The following is a 15,871-nucleotide window of genomic DNA, read 5'->3' on the forward strand; positions in this document are numbered from 1 at the left end:
GATAATTCAATTAACGAAGGTAAACCCATTTCCTCTCCGACTTGCACACCGGGCGTGGTTGATTAGGGCCAAAAATCAAAACAGGAATGGGCTTGTCGTGGTCGGCACTACGGTGCAGGTTACTGATTCTCGCGTCGAAAGAGGTCCCAAGGATGAGTCCAAGCAGCCGATTTTGGACCACCTGCAGCTTTTTCTTGTGGATCTCCGCACAGGTTCCCCACACCAGTGTGGCGTAGTTCACAATCGGAGCGATGATGTTCTTGAAGATTTGTTTCTTCACGATAACCGAGACCGCTGGAGCATTAGTGGATACAGTGACTTCAGCAGGCCGCTACAGCTGATTCGTATCTTTATCGCTGTGCGTTCGGTAGATCCTCTTGCTGTCTACGGTGACGCCCTGATAATCTGCATACTTCGATTGGCCATCCGACGGGGCAGCCATTATTGACTTGGATGAAGCAGGACTATGTCGGAAAACAATGACCTGGGGTTTGGCTTCATTTACCTTCATTTTCCAGCTGCAGGTTGTCACGTCGGGACTGGTAGACTTGTGGAATATAATCATTAGCCTTCCCGATCAGAAAGGCATAACAAAATTATTACCGATTAAGTTATTTATTTCAAAAATTTTTCATAACAGAATGAGTTATAAAATTCGCCGGTTAGTTGTTCAAATAACAAAATATATAACTAAAATTGCTCTAGTCAAAACATAATTATAACACGTCTTGATACAATTATAACAAGCTTATAACAATATGAGATATAAAAAATCAATCAAATTATATCACATGTTGTTATAAAGCAGTTATAAATAAGTTAAAGAAAAATCCCCTCGGACGCCGACGCCACATGTAACCTGCAAGCTGAGACCGGGACCATCACCTACACGGGCGTGCTGACGTAAGCACTCGTGCGACTTGCGCCACCGCCGACGACGGACGGTGACGGACCGTTTGCACCTAACCAGCTGACAGGGCACATCGAAGACTTGGACTTCGACTACCACCTGATCGTGGAATTTGCTGACACAGGAATAATGGAGCGTTAGGTAGGTTTCATTAAATTCAGACAGAGAAATAAAGTCAGTCTTGTTTGTGAACCCTTTTTAAAAACATCTTCTTTGTCAGGAAGAACTTCAGTGGCGCAGTTTCGGTAGGATCCGCGAGTTTTAGTGACCGAGTTCGGAAAAGTTTCCCTTGGCGAACGGATATCGCCAAGTTGCAGCTCGATTCGGAAAACTCCTTCGGATCTTGTGAAGTGAACGGACCTTATGAAGTGAACGGGGAATCAACCCAAATCATCATCAAAAAAAAAATAGTAAGGTAAGTGATTTGAATGCGAAGAAATATTGAAAATCTTATTATAGCAATTAAAATTTTGAGTGAAATTTTTACAGTAAATTTAGTGAAAAGCCTAGTGACAAACATTTTTGCGAAAGTGAAAATCTTATCAATAATAGCAATTAAGAGAAGTGAAATTGTGGTTAATTACGTACTTACACTAAACCGTTTAGTGAGGATTTTTCAGTGAGAAGAAAGGTAGAAAGAGGAATATGAACACACGTAGCAGAATGCCGAACATTGAGGAGGAGCAATTTATTCTCGCCAATGAGAAAACAGATTCTTCTCGGGACATCGAGGAACGGCTTGCTCGCCAAAGCGAGGGACCCTTTTCTCGTTCCACCACGACTGAGCCCATTCAAAGGGTGGACCGTGATGAGACGATCGCCGCACTTGAGCGAGAGATGGCCCGCATCTCTGCACAATTGAGCCGTCTCAGTGCGAATTTATCTGACGACACCGCTAGCAATGGCAACATCGCTCACAGAAATTATTCGGCTGAGGAAGAAGCTCTAAGGAGTCTACAGACCCCTTCTAGTTTGAGGGATCTTACCACATTCGATGGTAACCCCTTAAAGTTGAACCAATTCATCAAAGCCGTTGATCGTATCATGCCTTTGATGGAGAAGGTAAAAAAATCCCCTACTTTTGACGTGTGGATGCAATCCATACGGGCGAAAATTGTGGGAGAAGCAGATACCGTGTTAGAAATGTACGGTACTGATATTGAGTGGGATGAGATTAAAAATAATCTCATAACCCATTACAGCGACAAGAGGGACGAGGTGTCGCTCACAATGGACTTGTTCCACACAAAACAAACGGGATCAGTTCAAGAATTTTATGAACGGATCACGCACATCGTATCACTTCTTGTAAATCAATTAATGATTAATGAGAGCGATACAATCATAAGAAATTCGAAAAGAAAAGTCTACCAAGAGCAAGGACTGAAAGTTTTCCTCGCCGGGCTGTTACCGCCCGCATTGGGATCAAACATCAGGTCCCAAAATCCAACGTCATTGAAAGATGCTCTCAGACGTTGTCTTGTTGAGGACAATATAGCATATTTGCAACGTTCAGCTAGAGCGTTGCCAAGCAATGTAACAAACATAAGCACGTCTTCTAAACCACCAAACACACCAAACACACCACCAAACCATACATCTTATCAGATGCGACCTCCTGGTTTTTTCAACAAACCCGGGATGTACTCGAGGCCCACCTTCAATAAATTCCAAAATCAAAAACCCCACACGGTCCCTTTCTCGAGAATACCTCCACCACCACAACAGTCTCAGCTGCAGAAGCCATACCAGAACTTCCACAACCGACCAGGCCCTTCCCAGTTTAGAAGAGCACAGTCAGAACGTATGCACATGCCCAACTTCCAGATGGAAGAAATCGCAGATGGCTACGAAGCAAGCGAAGCTTACTGGCCTGATGATTATTATTTACAAAATGAATATTTTACAAACAACAACTACGGAGATATGAATAATGCTCCTGCGTGGGCATACGATGACCCCCATCAAGTGTCGGGAGAAATGCAGCATGAAGCAGGATCAAATTTGCATGCTCATAATAGGGCAGACCCTCAGTCAGATACTCCAGATGAGCTAAATTTTCATCTTGCGGAGCAATCAAAGATGAAAAAGTAAATAATTTCTTGCCCTACGTAAAAATCCATACCAACAAAGGTCCATTAAAGTTTTTAATAGATACTGGTGCAAATCGGAACTACATAAGTCCTAAGCACGTCAACTGGGATAGATGTAGAGACACGCATCCAGTAAAAATAAAAAATGTTAACGGTGACCATATCGCTACCAAATTCGTAGAATTCAATCCTTTCTATCAAATACATGGCTCGAGTAAACAAGAGTTCCTAGTATTTGATTTTCATGAGTTTTTTGACGGTCTCATCGGCTATAATACTTTACGTTCTTCGAAAGCCGATATTTTAACGGCTGATAACTTGTTGAAATTTCCAAATGGAACCATCCAGATGTATAGAAAATACCCAAATTCTACTACTATCCGGTTAAACTGTCATGAAACTAAAGTTATTAGCTTGCCTACCGATGTTACTGAAGGAGAATTTTATTTCGAAAATGACATTCCATTATCTCCTCAGATAAATATTCATGCAGGCTTATACAGCTGTACTGAAAACCGTGTTTTCGTTACGGTAACTAATGTTTCCGACGAGCAGGCAAAAGTAGTGATTAGGGATCCATTGACAGTAGAGATAAATAATTTTACTACAGATGAACCAGTACCTGTAGAAAATTTTAGGGATCCCACAACACGAGTTTTTGACCAACTCAGAATAGATCATCTCAATCGTGAGGAAAAAACCAATCTTTTGAAGTTAATAGCTGACTATGAACACATTTTCCATGTGGAAGGTCAACAATTGACATTCACTAATGCTGTCAAGCATAGAATCAACACTAAGGACGATGTCCCCATCCATGTGAAATCTTACCGCTACCCCTTCTCTCATAGAGAAGAAGTACAACGACAGATTTCAAAAATGCTTGACCAAGGCATAATAAGGCCTTCAAATAGTCCATGGACATCCCCTGTGTGGATTGTCCCAAAAAATTTAGATGCAACGGGACAGAAGAAATGGCGGTTAGTCATTGACTACCGTAAATTGAATGAGAAAACGATTGACGATCGTTATCCCATTCCCAATATAACGGACATTCTTGACAAGCTAGGACGTTGTATGTATTTTACAACCCTAGACTTGGCATCAGGCTTCCACCAAATAGAGGTCGACAGCCGCGATATCGCAAAAACCGCTTTCAATGTAGAAAACGGTCATTACGAATTTCTGAGGATGCCTTTTGGCCTCAAAAACGCTCCATCGACGTTCCAACGCGTCATGGATAATGTTCTAAGAGAACACATTGGTGTCAGATGCCTAGTCTATATGGATGACATCATCGTATTCTCTACAAGTTTAAAGGAACACCTCGATAATTTGAGGAAAATCTTTGAAACTTTACGAAAATATAACATGAAAATTCAGCTCGATAAAAGCGAATTCCTTAAGAAGGAAGTTGCTTTTCTCGGCCATATAGTAACCCGAGACGGAGTGCAACCAAATCCAGATAAGATCGAAACTATCCGGAAATGGCCCATTCCCACTGACGAAAAGCAATTGAGAGGCTTTCTCGGAATCCTTGGTTACTATCGCAAATTCATCAAAGACTTTGCGAAAATAGCCAAACCCTTAACACAAGCTCTACGGAAGGGTGAGAAAATCATTCATAATAAAGAGTTCGTCGAAGCATTTGAACGATGGAGAAACATTCTCACATCGAGTGACATTCTCCAATACCCGGAATTTGATAAACCGTTTGTTTTAACGACAGACGCATCAAATTACGCCGTAGGTGCCGTACTGTCACAAGGCAAAATTGGCAGCGACAAGCCAATTGCCTTCGCGTCACGAACCCTCAATAAGTCGGAAGAAAATTATTCCGCTATTGAGAAGGAGTTGTTGGCAATCGTGTGGGCGTGCAAATACTTTAGACCGTACCTTTACGGACGGAAATTCACGCTGTACACTGACCATAAACCATTAACACATGGTTTAAATCTAAAAGATACCAACAGCAGACTCATTCACTGGCGATTATATTTAGAAGAGTTCGACTTCGAAATACAATATAGGCCAGGTAGGCAAAATGTCGTGGCAGATGGTCTGTCAAGAGTACGAGAAACGGAGATGAACGTCAACGACGCTAGTGATGCACCTTCTTCGTCTGACACGGAAGATGACTCTTCTGAAAACGACGAAACGGTACATTCTGCTGACACGGATGATTCTGCCTTTATACCTTGCACAGAACACCCACTGAATAAATTTAGTAATCAAATTGTTTTACAAATAGGGGCAGACGAGGGAGAAACTTATGAGGAAGTATTTCCTAGAATGTTCAGACGTTCGATCACAAAAATCAATTTCGGAGTACCCAATCTGATTAAAATGTTCAAAAACTACATGGATGTTAAGAGGTCCAATTGCATATTTTGTCCGGAAAGCGTTATAAATTCACTTCAAATAGTTTACAAAAACTATTTCAGTCGTGGCAAACCATTTAAGGTTTGTATATCTCAAAAACTCCTAATTGACCTAAAAACTCCAGAAGAACAAAATTTGGTTATCGAACAAACACATTCGAATGGACACCGTGGTATATGGGAGAATAATAGAAAGATTGCAATTCGTTACTTCTTCCCAGCTATGAAAAGTAAAATACAACAGTATGTAAGGCTCTGTCGGGTCTGCAACTCAAGTAAGTACGAAAGACACCCGTACAAGATCAAACTTGGAAAAACTCCTAATCCAAAAAAGCCTCTAGAAATAGTACACGTAGATATTTTTATAAAGAAACCTAACATATTTCTCTCTTTCATAGACAAATTTTCACGGTTCGGGACGGTCATTCCAATCAAGTCACGAAACATCAACGATGTAAGGAACGGGTTAACAAAATATTTCACCTTGATTGGTACTCCAAATTTAATCGTCTCTGATAATGAGCCAGCCATACGCTCGATTGAAATAAGAACGCTTTTGGAAAACCTGAACGTCCAAATACATTTCACCCCACCAAACCATAGCGTTAGCAATGGAACTGTCGAAAGGTTTCACTCTACTTTGGGTGAAATTTATCGATGTCTTAAGCCGACGTACCCCGATCTCAACGATAAAGAACTTTTTAGAATTGCATGCACAACGTACAATAATACCGTGCATTCCGCTGTAAAATTAAAACCGAGAGAGATCATGTATGCGAGAAGGGATGAGGACGAAATGTCTTTGGACATAGACAAAATTATTGAAAATAGAAACTAATTCTTTCAAGAAGTTGTAAGTCGTTCGGAAGCGACCAAAAATAAAAATTTGAAGTACCACAACAGGGCCAGAGAAGAGCCACCCGTTCTACCCGTGGAGGGCACCGTGTACAACAAAGTACAGGGTGTCAGGAACAAGGGCCGCGAGAGATACCTTCCAGTCACAGTGGTCGAAGACAACACAGATCGAAAAAAGAGTGTAAATTTCTGTTACATATAATGCACATGATTGGAGCGTGGGATATCACAGAAGTTTACATGACATATCATGTAAAAGTCACAAAATATCGTGTAAACTTCCATGATATGTCATGTAATTCAGCATGACTCTGAGTGTTTACATGACATATAACACAAATTTACATGATATATCATGTAAACCATCATAACATTAGATTTACATGACTAAAATGAAGTTTACATGACGTGTAAATCTCATTATTTTTATCTGTGAAGGGTAGAACCTTTACAGACCATTATGGCCGGGAGTTACATAAAGACAATATTCGGAGAACCTGAATCCACAACAAAATTATTTTCTTTACACATGTTTCAGAATGTGGATTCGCCTGACAACCCTGACATGCCTGACAATTGCCACGACAGTAGCACAGACAATACAACTATACGACTTGACGAGGAACCCTGGACTACTGACATTACAATCCGGAAACACGCTTATCAAAATTGGACAGCATCGCATATATCATGTGATCGACTTGACCAAATACAAACCCCTTTTGGATAACATCGAACTCGCCGTCGATGGACTCAAAATTTTTATCGATTACCAGGATCTTACATCCCTTTTGAAAACAAAGCTGGAAGAAGTCAAAAGATCGTATAGGAGGTTAATTCCAGCACAACACTTTCGTCATAAAAGAGGAGCATTTAACTTTTTAGGATCAGCGATTAAAATAATAACAGGCAATTTAGATGAAAACGATTTGAAACAGATTAATGACGACATCAAGGATTTGAGAGAAAAGAACCAGGATCTAGTTAGACAAAATAACATTCAAGTAAAACTAAATCGACTCCTAGAGAACCGAATAAACAAAATCATTGACTCCGTAAACAAAGAGCAGAAAATCATAAAACAACAAATAATAGCAGCTAGACAGACGTTGATTATTAATAGACTGATTAACCAAAATTTTACGACTATCAGACAGGCATTTAAAATCTCCTTCCATTTAGATATTCTGCAAAAACATTTAGATTCCATTTTTGAAGTTATTCAGTTAGCAAAAATTCATGTTATTTCAAAGAATTTTCTAGAGTCAGAAGAAATCCGGTTTATTTTAGACAGATTAGAGGAACAGAACATAACCATTTTGAATCCCGATCAGGTCTACGATTACTTGGATATCCGCGCGCTCTTCAAAGGTCCAATACTCTACTTCATAATTGGCGTACCACAAATCTCACCTCTCTATTTCAACAATTTAATATTGGAACCACTTCCAATCGGCGGTCGAACTGTTAAATTACCCTGGCATCATGCGGTAATCCATGGCAACTTAACGTACTTTATCAAAGACAGTTGCAAAACCATTGGAGAAAACCAGGCTTGACAGAAACTCCCTCGCGAGAAAATGAGGAAGCGATTTTGGCGATTTTCTGAGGAGTGAAAATAAAACTCAGAAATCACAACGCAAATCCTCAACAGCACCGAGCGCGAGCTTGCCGCGCAGCGAGGAGTTCGTCCAACACTCATAATTTCTTGTTGTGTTTCTCACGTCCACTCACACTCAAAAAGCTCTCGCGAGTTCCACTCCCATACAAAGAAAGACTCTCGAGGCGAAAATCGCACTCAAAAACCCGAAATAATCATCGACTCTTTTTTCGTTCCACTCTTCCTCGCTCAGTTTTTATTGCCTCTCTGGTTGGGGTTCGTTCGCTCCCTCGCGACGAGGCAAAAGCAAAACACCGCTCTAGAGCATGTTGCAAAACTCTTTTGATTTCGAGGAGGATTATCAAGCCTGGAGAAAACACCATGTGTGAGGAGGACCAGCTAGAGGACGTCTCCGACGATGGGTGTTTTTCGAAAATCATCAGGGGACTCCCAGGAAGATGTACCTTTACTAAATTCAGAAACATTACCCAAGCAACACGATTAACGGACCACCACATTGTTGTTAAAAACGCATCAGTCACGTTGATATCCGACTGCTTACAAAACGACAGAAAACTGTTCGGAACATTTCTGATATTTTTCTCGAACTGCAGCATCTCCATAGATGGGAAAAATTTCTCCACTACCAAGTATGCATCAACCTTACCGACTGTAATTCCGATGGACGGAGTTAAAATCGAACAGGCAGACTTCGAGCCTATCTTGGACCTCAAGGAGCTGAGGAAGTTACACCTGGAGAACAGAGAGGAACTACACATTATCAAAAACCGGCATTTCCTCCAAACAACCACAAGTTTGGGGTTATCCTCCATTTGTATCATTTTAGGAATTTGCATCGGCCTCTATTCTTTATACACGAGGAAGACGAAGCCAAACGGCACCAGCTTAGACAACGACACAGGAAACGCGGATCGTTGCGAAATTGTATCGGGACGATCCAATCTTGAGGGGGGAGCAGTTAAAGAAAAATCCCCTCGGACGCCGACGCCACATGTAACCTGCAAGCTGAGACCGGGACCATCACCTACACGGGCGTGCTGACGTAAGCACTCGTGCGACTTGCGCCACCGCCGACGACGGACGGTGACGGACCGTTTGCACCTAACCAGCTGACAGGGCACATCGAAGACTTGGACTTCGACTACCACCTGATCGTGGAATTTGCTGACACAGGAATAATGGAGCGTTAGGTAGGTTTCATTAAATTCAGACAGAGAAATAAAGTCAGTCTTGTTTGTGAACCCTTTTTAAAAACATCTTCTTTGTCAGGAAGAACTTCAGTAATATATTGGGTAATAATTAAGTAGTGTAAAAATTAACTCATTTTTGGGTAATCAATTTTTAGAGTGAAGTTTTATTTTTAGTATTAGTAAGATGACGAACCATTCAAATTTTTGTGTAAATGCAAAAAATGCAAAGATATTTATTATTAACTGAATGTGCATTGGAAACTAGCGCCGACACATGACGTGACGAACTTTTCAATATTTGTTAGATAAATACACAAAAACCAGAGCAGAATTTTATACATCCTTTAGCAGTAGTTATTATGATAAAATGGAACGAGCTCACCAATAAACATCCTTCGAAGTGTCCAGTGCGTATGTGCTGCAGCATCTTCCACTAACTGGCCTCTTCTCCGAAATCACACTGAACCGTTACAACTATACAAGGGTACGACGATGTGTACATTCAAAATGACGACGACGACGACGCGGCCGGTCCGAATGAAAAAAAAGCGGCCTCTTCACTTTGGAGGCAAATCACACTAAACCGCCCCGTACGAAGATAAGCACAATCAAATCGGCGACGACGACGACGACGCGACCGGCCCGAATGAAAAGAAGCGTCTTTTTCACTTTGCCTCCAAAATCGCACTCAAGAAATTTCGAAGAAATTGGAATTGGATTGAAAAGTTCAACTTTAAAATTAGAACTTAATTAATGACTGAGACCCTTCAGAATTTCTGATAGATTTTCCCTGACAGAGAATCCTTTGAGGAATTTGTGATGCATATATGCCCATTAGTATGGGACACGCTTGTATGGGAAAAATAAATCCTCGCTCCAGTCGACTTTGTAGATCCCATTTAGGTCCCATATGAACTGTACAAAATTTCAGCGCAATCGGAGAAACTATAATTTAGCGCAAGCGGTTCAAAGTTTGCATAGGATTTACTATGGGAAAAGTTACACTTTCAAACAAAAAATCCCAGAGGACGCCCTTTGCCTTCTTAATTCAAATCGATCAACGCTTCTTGTAGAAAAATCATTTATGAAACTTTTCTTCGAAGACCACAAAACGATTCGATGCTTGTGGAAAAAATTATTGATTTATTACCGATTAGTGATCCAACGAACGACTTTTTGTTTTGTTTTATCAGCAGCACTGCTGCTGCCGTTGTTGCATGGGGTGGTGGGAGGCATCATCACCCCCAGAAACAGCAGCAGCCAAGGCAGCAGTTACAGTGCTGCTGATAAAACAAAACAAAAAGCCGTTCGTTGGATGACTAATCGGTAATAAATCAATAACTTTTTCCACAAGCATCCGATTGTTTTGCGGACTTCGAAGGAAAGTTTCATAAATGATTTTTCTACAAGAAGCATTGAACGATTTGAATTAAGGAGACAAGGGGCGACATCTGGGATTTTTTATCTGAAAGTGTAACTTTTCCCATAGTAAATCATATGAAAACTTTGAACCGCTTGCGCTAAATTATAGTTTCACCGATTGCGCTGAAATTTTGTACACTTCATATGGGACCTAAATGGAATCAAAAAAGTCAACTGGAGCGAGAATTTGATGTTTGTCCCATACTAATGCCCATAGGCTGAAGTAATTTGCTAAAAATGTCTTAAAGAATCTCCCTTTTGGATTCTCTGAAGAAATTCTCAAGGGACGAAATGTATGTTGGATTTTAAACTTAAGTTAAACCTTGCGAAAAATCCCTACCACGAATGATATGTATACTGTACAATTGAATTCATATTAGTAGTTTAAGTTGAGAGCTCCGAAAGATCAAAGGCGACGTGATCTGGTCAGGGAAATATAATTGGTAAATTGGAATGTATTTTCGTGTTCTATGATCAGAGATGATGGTTCATAAGAGTGGTTTACTTGAGATCCCAACATGTATATGAAATAATCTTTCAACCAATCTTTGGGGCAAAGTTCTTTAAAGAATTCAAAGAGGAGGTCATGGAAATAGTCATGGAGGAATTGTTGAAGAATTCCTTAGAGGATTATCCGGAAGAATACGTGGAGGAATTTCTTATTGTTTTTTTTTTGCAGAAATTCCAGGAGGAATCCTTTGAAAATTATTGGAAAAAATCTCTAGAGGAATTCCTTGGAGGAATTACCGTAGGAATCTTTAGAGTAATTTTTCGTAGGAATCATCGGAAGCCTTTCTTAAGAAATCCTTGGAGAAGTTGTTGAAGAATTCTTCAACCACAATTTCTGGAGAAACTCTAGGGGAAATCTCTTCAAGAACTTTTGGAGAAATATTTGAATATTTGACTGAAGAATCGTCAGTAAGAATTCACGTAGGAATCGTTGAGAAAACTCTCGGAGAGATCTCTGGAAGAACTTCTAGTGAGCTCCCTAGAAGACCTACATGAGAAATACTTTTAATATCTCTAGAAATGTTTTCTGAAAATACTCCGTAGCAATCCATCATAAACATTCAACCTGTAAGACATGTACAAAACCCTGTAAGCAAATGTAAACGCCGCGGTTCAATCACATATAACATTTTCCACTTGAAAACCAAGGACTTCTCGACAACTTCGCTGATGAGTGATGATCTGAACTTCCTAGGACAGCAGAATAATGAGATTTAACATATCAAATAGCTCGTAGTAGTGAAATTGTTCATAAAATTTTACACCATTCGAGAATTTCAAGAATCATGAACAACTTTGCTGAGCATTCGAACTGTGCAGGTGATCTGAATCATGATAAGAAACATTTAAAATTACCCAATATCATCACGTAATGATGGAGTTGCTTACCTCATTTTTCACCTGACTTTGTTAAGCTTTCTGTATAAATTTGATGAAGACATGACCTTTTTTGTTAGTTCATATAATAAAGGATATCAACAATTGTGTATTTTCTAAACACAATGGCGCCATACAACGGTTAATTTACGCACTAAACACTACCGAAAAATATTGATTAGTTACACATTGCATTTTAAAAATTATTACTGAGTTTGTTATAATGTTGATGTAAATCAAATCACATATTCATTTATTGTAACTGACATTGTTAGAACCTTGAAATAATACAAACTAGTTTTCGTACCGATTCCAACAAATATATCTAAATATAACAAACCTTGATATAGATATCAACCGTTGATATAATTATGTTGTGTTTTTGTTATGTCTTTCTGATCGGGTTGCTATCGTCGGCTAAGAGCGTCAGTGTGCTGTGCAGTCTCCAGTCTCCCTGTTGCTCCTCTGGTTCAGCCAGAATCTGTTGCGGGCAATGAGATCACCGGCCGCCATAGAGTTGGACCGATTGGTTGTGAGCTTTCGTAGGTACTCTATGAAGAGCTTCGTCGTGCCATTGCTGTCCACACATGCACTGTGGAACACGGTGAGAAAGGACCACATTTCGACTGAACTGTAGAGATTTTCGATTGCTTCCTCGGGTGAGGGGCCGGAGCGCTAGTATGCACTCCGGCTCTAATGTGGGTTTCGATACGCCGCTCGGTTGTCTTAGGCAGGGTGATTTACTTTTCGTCGTCCCATGAATCGCCGGTTACCGAGTTGTTTGGAAGCGCGGGAAAATTTGTCATATTCAGTGCAGATGCAGGTGAGGCCTTGCGTGCCCTCTTCTAGCCCGGTTCCTGGTGCAGGATGATTGCCGAATCTACAGGTATTCAAGGCGCTTCGGGTAACTGTGCGCACAATTTTGCTTGGACGTCCTTCGATGGACACTTCTTTGTGTTGAGGTTGGCGCGACAGTTGTTGCACCTGCTTATTAGGTGACAGGTTCTCGTACCATTGCCAGTGGTACAGGCAGTTGGTGCACTGCGTTACGTTGGACCCGTTTGTTGCGATAGGAATCCCACCGAACGATGATATGACCAATCTCCTTGATCTCCCGGAGATTGGTTGGTCTTCCTTTCGCCGGGTGGTGTGCACAGCCACAAGGTCGAGGTTTTGTTTGTTCTTTAGCCGTTGACGAACATCTGCTAGATCCACCAGGGGCAATCCACGAATCATAGCACTGCATGCATGCAACCATGGTTGATCCAATGACTTGTCGTGCCTTTAGTATTCCCAACCATTTCGATCGGAAAGCTTTCGCACTTCGGAGTCGTTATCGTCTCTGGTGCACAGGACTTTCGTACCAAACTGTATGTTTTGTACGAAAGATTGGCGACGCTTGCGTTCAGTTTTGGCGCGTGGACAGCAAAGCAATCCCGACGATATGACCACTGGCCCAGTAGTAGGAAGTGAGCCCCTCGTTTGCCAGTGTGATAAAAGTGTGCTTGCTTAGCAGCTGTTGAGTTAGCTTGAGCAATGAGTTCCCAGTTCGCCTTTCGAGAGAGGAGATCGACCTTGCTATCTTGTCGGTTACTGAAACTGTCGAGTAAGCTCTCCAGCGTACTTACTTACCGGTCAGGCTAAGGCCGGGGTGGCCTCTGCTGTACATAGTAGCCGCCTCCATTCCACTCGGTCCATGGCTGTTTGTCTCCAGTTCCGCACTCTGCGTAGGGTCCGCAGATCGTCCTCCACTTGGTCGACCCACCTAGCTCGCTGCGCTCCACGTCTTCTTGTACCGGTCGGATGACTCTCGAGAACCATTTTAGTCGGGTTGCTATCCGACATCCTGATGACGTGACCCGCCCACCGTAGCCTCCCGATTTTCGCGGTATGGACGATGGTTGGTTCTCCCAGCAGCTGATGCAGCTCGTGGTTCTTTCGCCTTCTCCAAGTCCCGTCTTCCATCTGCACTCCGCCGTAGATGGTACGCATCACCTTCCGTTCGAAAACTCCAAGGGCGCGTTGGTCCTCTGCACGTAGGGTCCATGTTTCGTGCCCATAGAGGACGACCGGTCTAATCAACGTTTTGTAGATGGTTAACTTCGTGTTACGGCGAACTTTATTCGATCGTAGAGTTCTGCGGAGTCCAAAGTAGGCACGATTTCCTGCCACAATGCGCCTCTGAATTTCTCTGCTGGTGTCGTTGTCGTCGGTCACCAGTGAGCCCAAGTACACGAATTCTTCAACCGCCTCGATTTCATCACCGTCGATATGAATTCGGGGTGGCGGGCGCGGTGATTCCTCCCTGGAGCCCTTTGCCATCATGTACTTTGTCTTCGACACATTAATGACTAGTCCGATTCGCCTGGCTTCACTCTTTAGTCGGATGTACGTTTCCGCCATCGTCTCAAGTTTACGAGCAATAATATCAATATCATCGGCGAAACCAAGCAGCTGAACGGACTTCGTGAAAATCGTCCCACTCGTGTTTATCCCCGCTCTTCTTATTACACCCTCCAAAGCAATGTTGAACAGCAAGCACGAAAGACCATCACCTTGCCGTAACCCTCTGCGAGATTCGAAGGGACTCGAGAGTGTCCCTGATACTCGAACTACGCACATCACTCGATCCATCGTCGCCTTGATCAATCGTATCAGTTTATCCGGGAATCCGTATTCGTGCATAATCTGCCATAGCTGTTCTCGATCGATTGTATCATACGCCGATTTGAAATCGATGAACAAGTGATGTGTGGGCACGTTGTATTCGTGGCATTTCTGCAACACCTGGCGGATGGCGAACATCTGGTCCGTTGTAGCGCGTTCACCCATGAATCCAGCCTGATATTGCCCCACGAACTCTCTTGCAATCGGTGATAGACGGCGGCATAAAATTTGGGAGAGTATAAGCTCTCCAGCGTAAGAGTAGGGAAATTTGCTGAACTAAAACCTTTTTTATGAAGTTTATTTTTATGCACTTTCAATTTATGCACCTTTTTATGCCTTGCATTAAAATTTAATGCCTTGCACAAAAAGATAAAAATCTAATCAGAACCAATACTGTGCTCAAGTAAATGTAATGATAACGGTAACTATGGCAACGGCAACCTGGGGTCGTTTATAGAGGAGAGCAATAAGAGGTTGCCGGAGCGTTTCAGCCCTAGGGGTTTCAGTGGGGCACCAGGAGTTCTTAAGGGCGTTTCGAGGGAGTCCCAGGGAGTTTTAGGTGGTCTAGGAGGTCTCTGGGGCGTTATATGGGCTTCCGTGGTCGAGCGGTTAGCGGCGTCAGTCGTTTAAGTATCTCGTAAGCCTCGGAGTGTGGGTTCCATTCCCGCTCCAGTCGGGAAAAACTTTTCGTCAAACGGAAAATTCTCCACTGGGCCACTGGGTGTAATATGTGTTGTCCGTTGTCAAATGTTTGTAGTGTTCAGTCTGTAGAGGCCGCAAGGTCCAAGACGGTGTAGTTGTCTTTTTATTCAGGATCCTCTCAGGCGGCCGTAGGAGGTTCCAGTGGGTATCAGGTTTGCTTCATGGGGTCTTAGGGGTGCTTCAGTGGGTCTAATGTGAGATCCAATGGGTCTTCAGGGCTCCAGAGGAGTTTCAGCGGGTCTCAGGGGCGTTTCAAAGGAATTCAAAGACCTTTCAAAAGCACCAGGAAGTCTCAGGAGCGTTTAAGGGGATTGAATGGCGTCTCAAGGGGCCTCAATCGGTTCTACGTGACTCAGGGGGTTTCAGGGGATCCAAAGCAATTCCAGGAAGCTACTTGGAAGTCTAAGAGGCGTTTTAAAGGCTCCCTAGGGTTTTCATGCAGTGAACTGTATATGTAGTACTTTTTTACCTCTATCGTTGTAATGATTTGAAAGGAGCCTGAAAAGGACGGTAACAAGATCGAAAATGTAGAATATATGATCCGTCTTTCTCGCGCATGTGTGTGACATGACAAAATGACCTAAGAAGTGTCAAGCAATTTCATGGCTAGCTTTGATGGTGTAATGAAGTATACAGATTAATCT

The 15,871-nt window shown here is 42.2% G+C and overlaps 1 protein-coding gene across 2 annotated transcripts in view; it reads left to right on the forward strand.

Annotated features, from left to right (window-relative positions):
* The window catches only part of LOC109402227 (lachesin), a 525,383-nt gene that overhangs the window by 366,304 nt on the left and 143,208 nt on the right, over window positions 1-15,871 (forward strand). The gene's annotated exons all lie outside the window — the stretch shown is intronic.

The sequence above is a fragment of the Aedes albopictus genome, chromosome 1 (genome assembly GCF_035046485.1).
Source record: "Aedes albopictus strain Foshan chromosome 1, AalbF5, whole genome shotgun sequence".
Taxonomy (NCBI): Eukaryota; Metazoa; Arthropoda; class Insecta; order Diptera; family Culicidae; genus Aedes; species Aedes albopictus.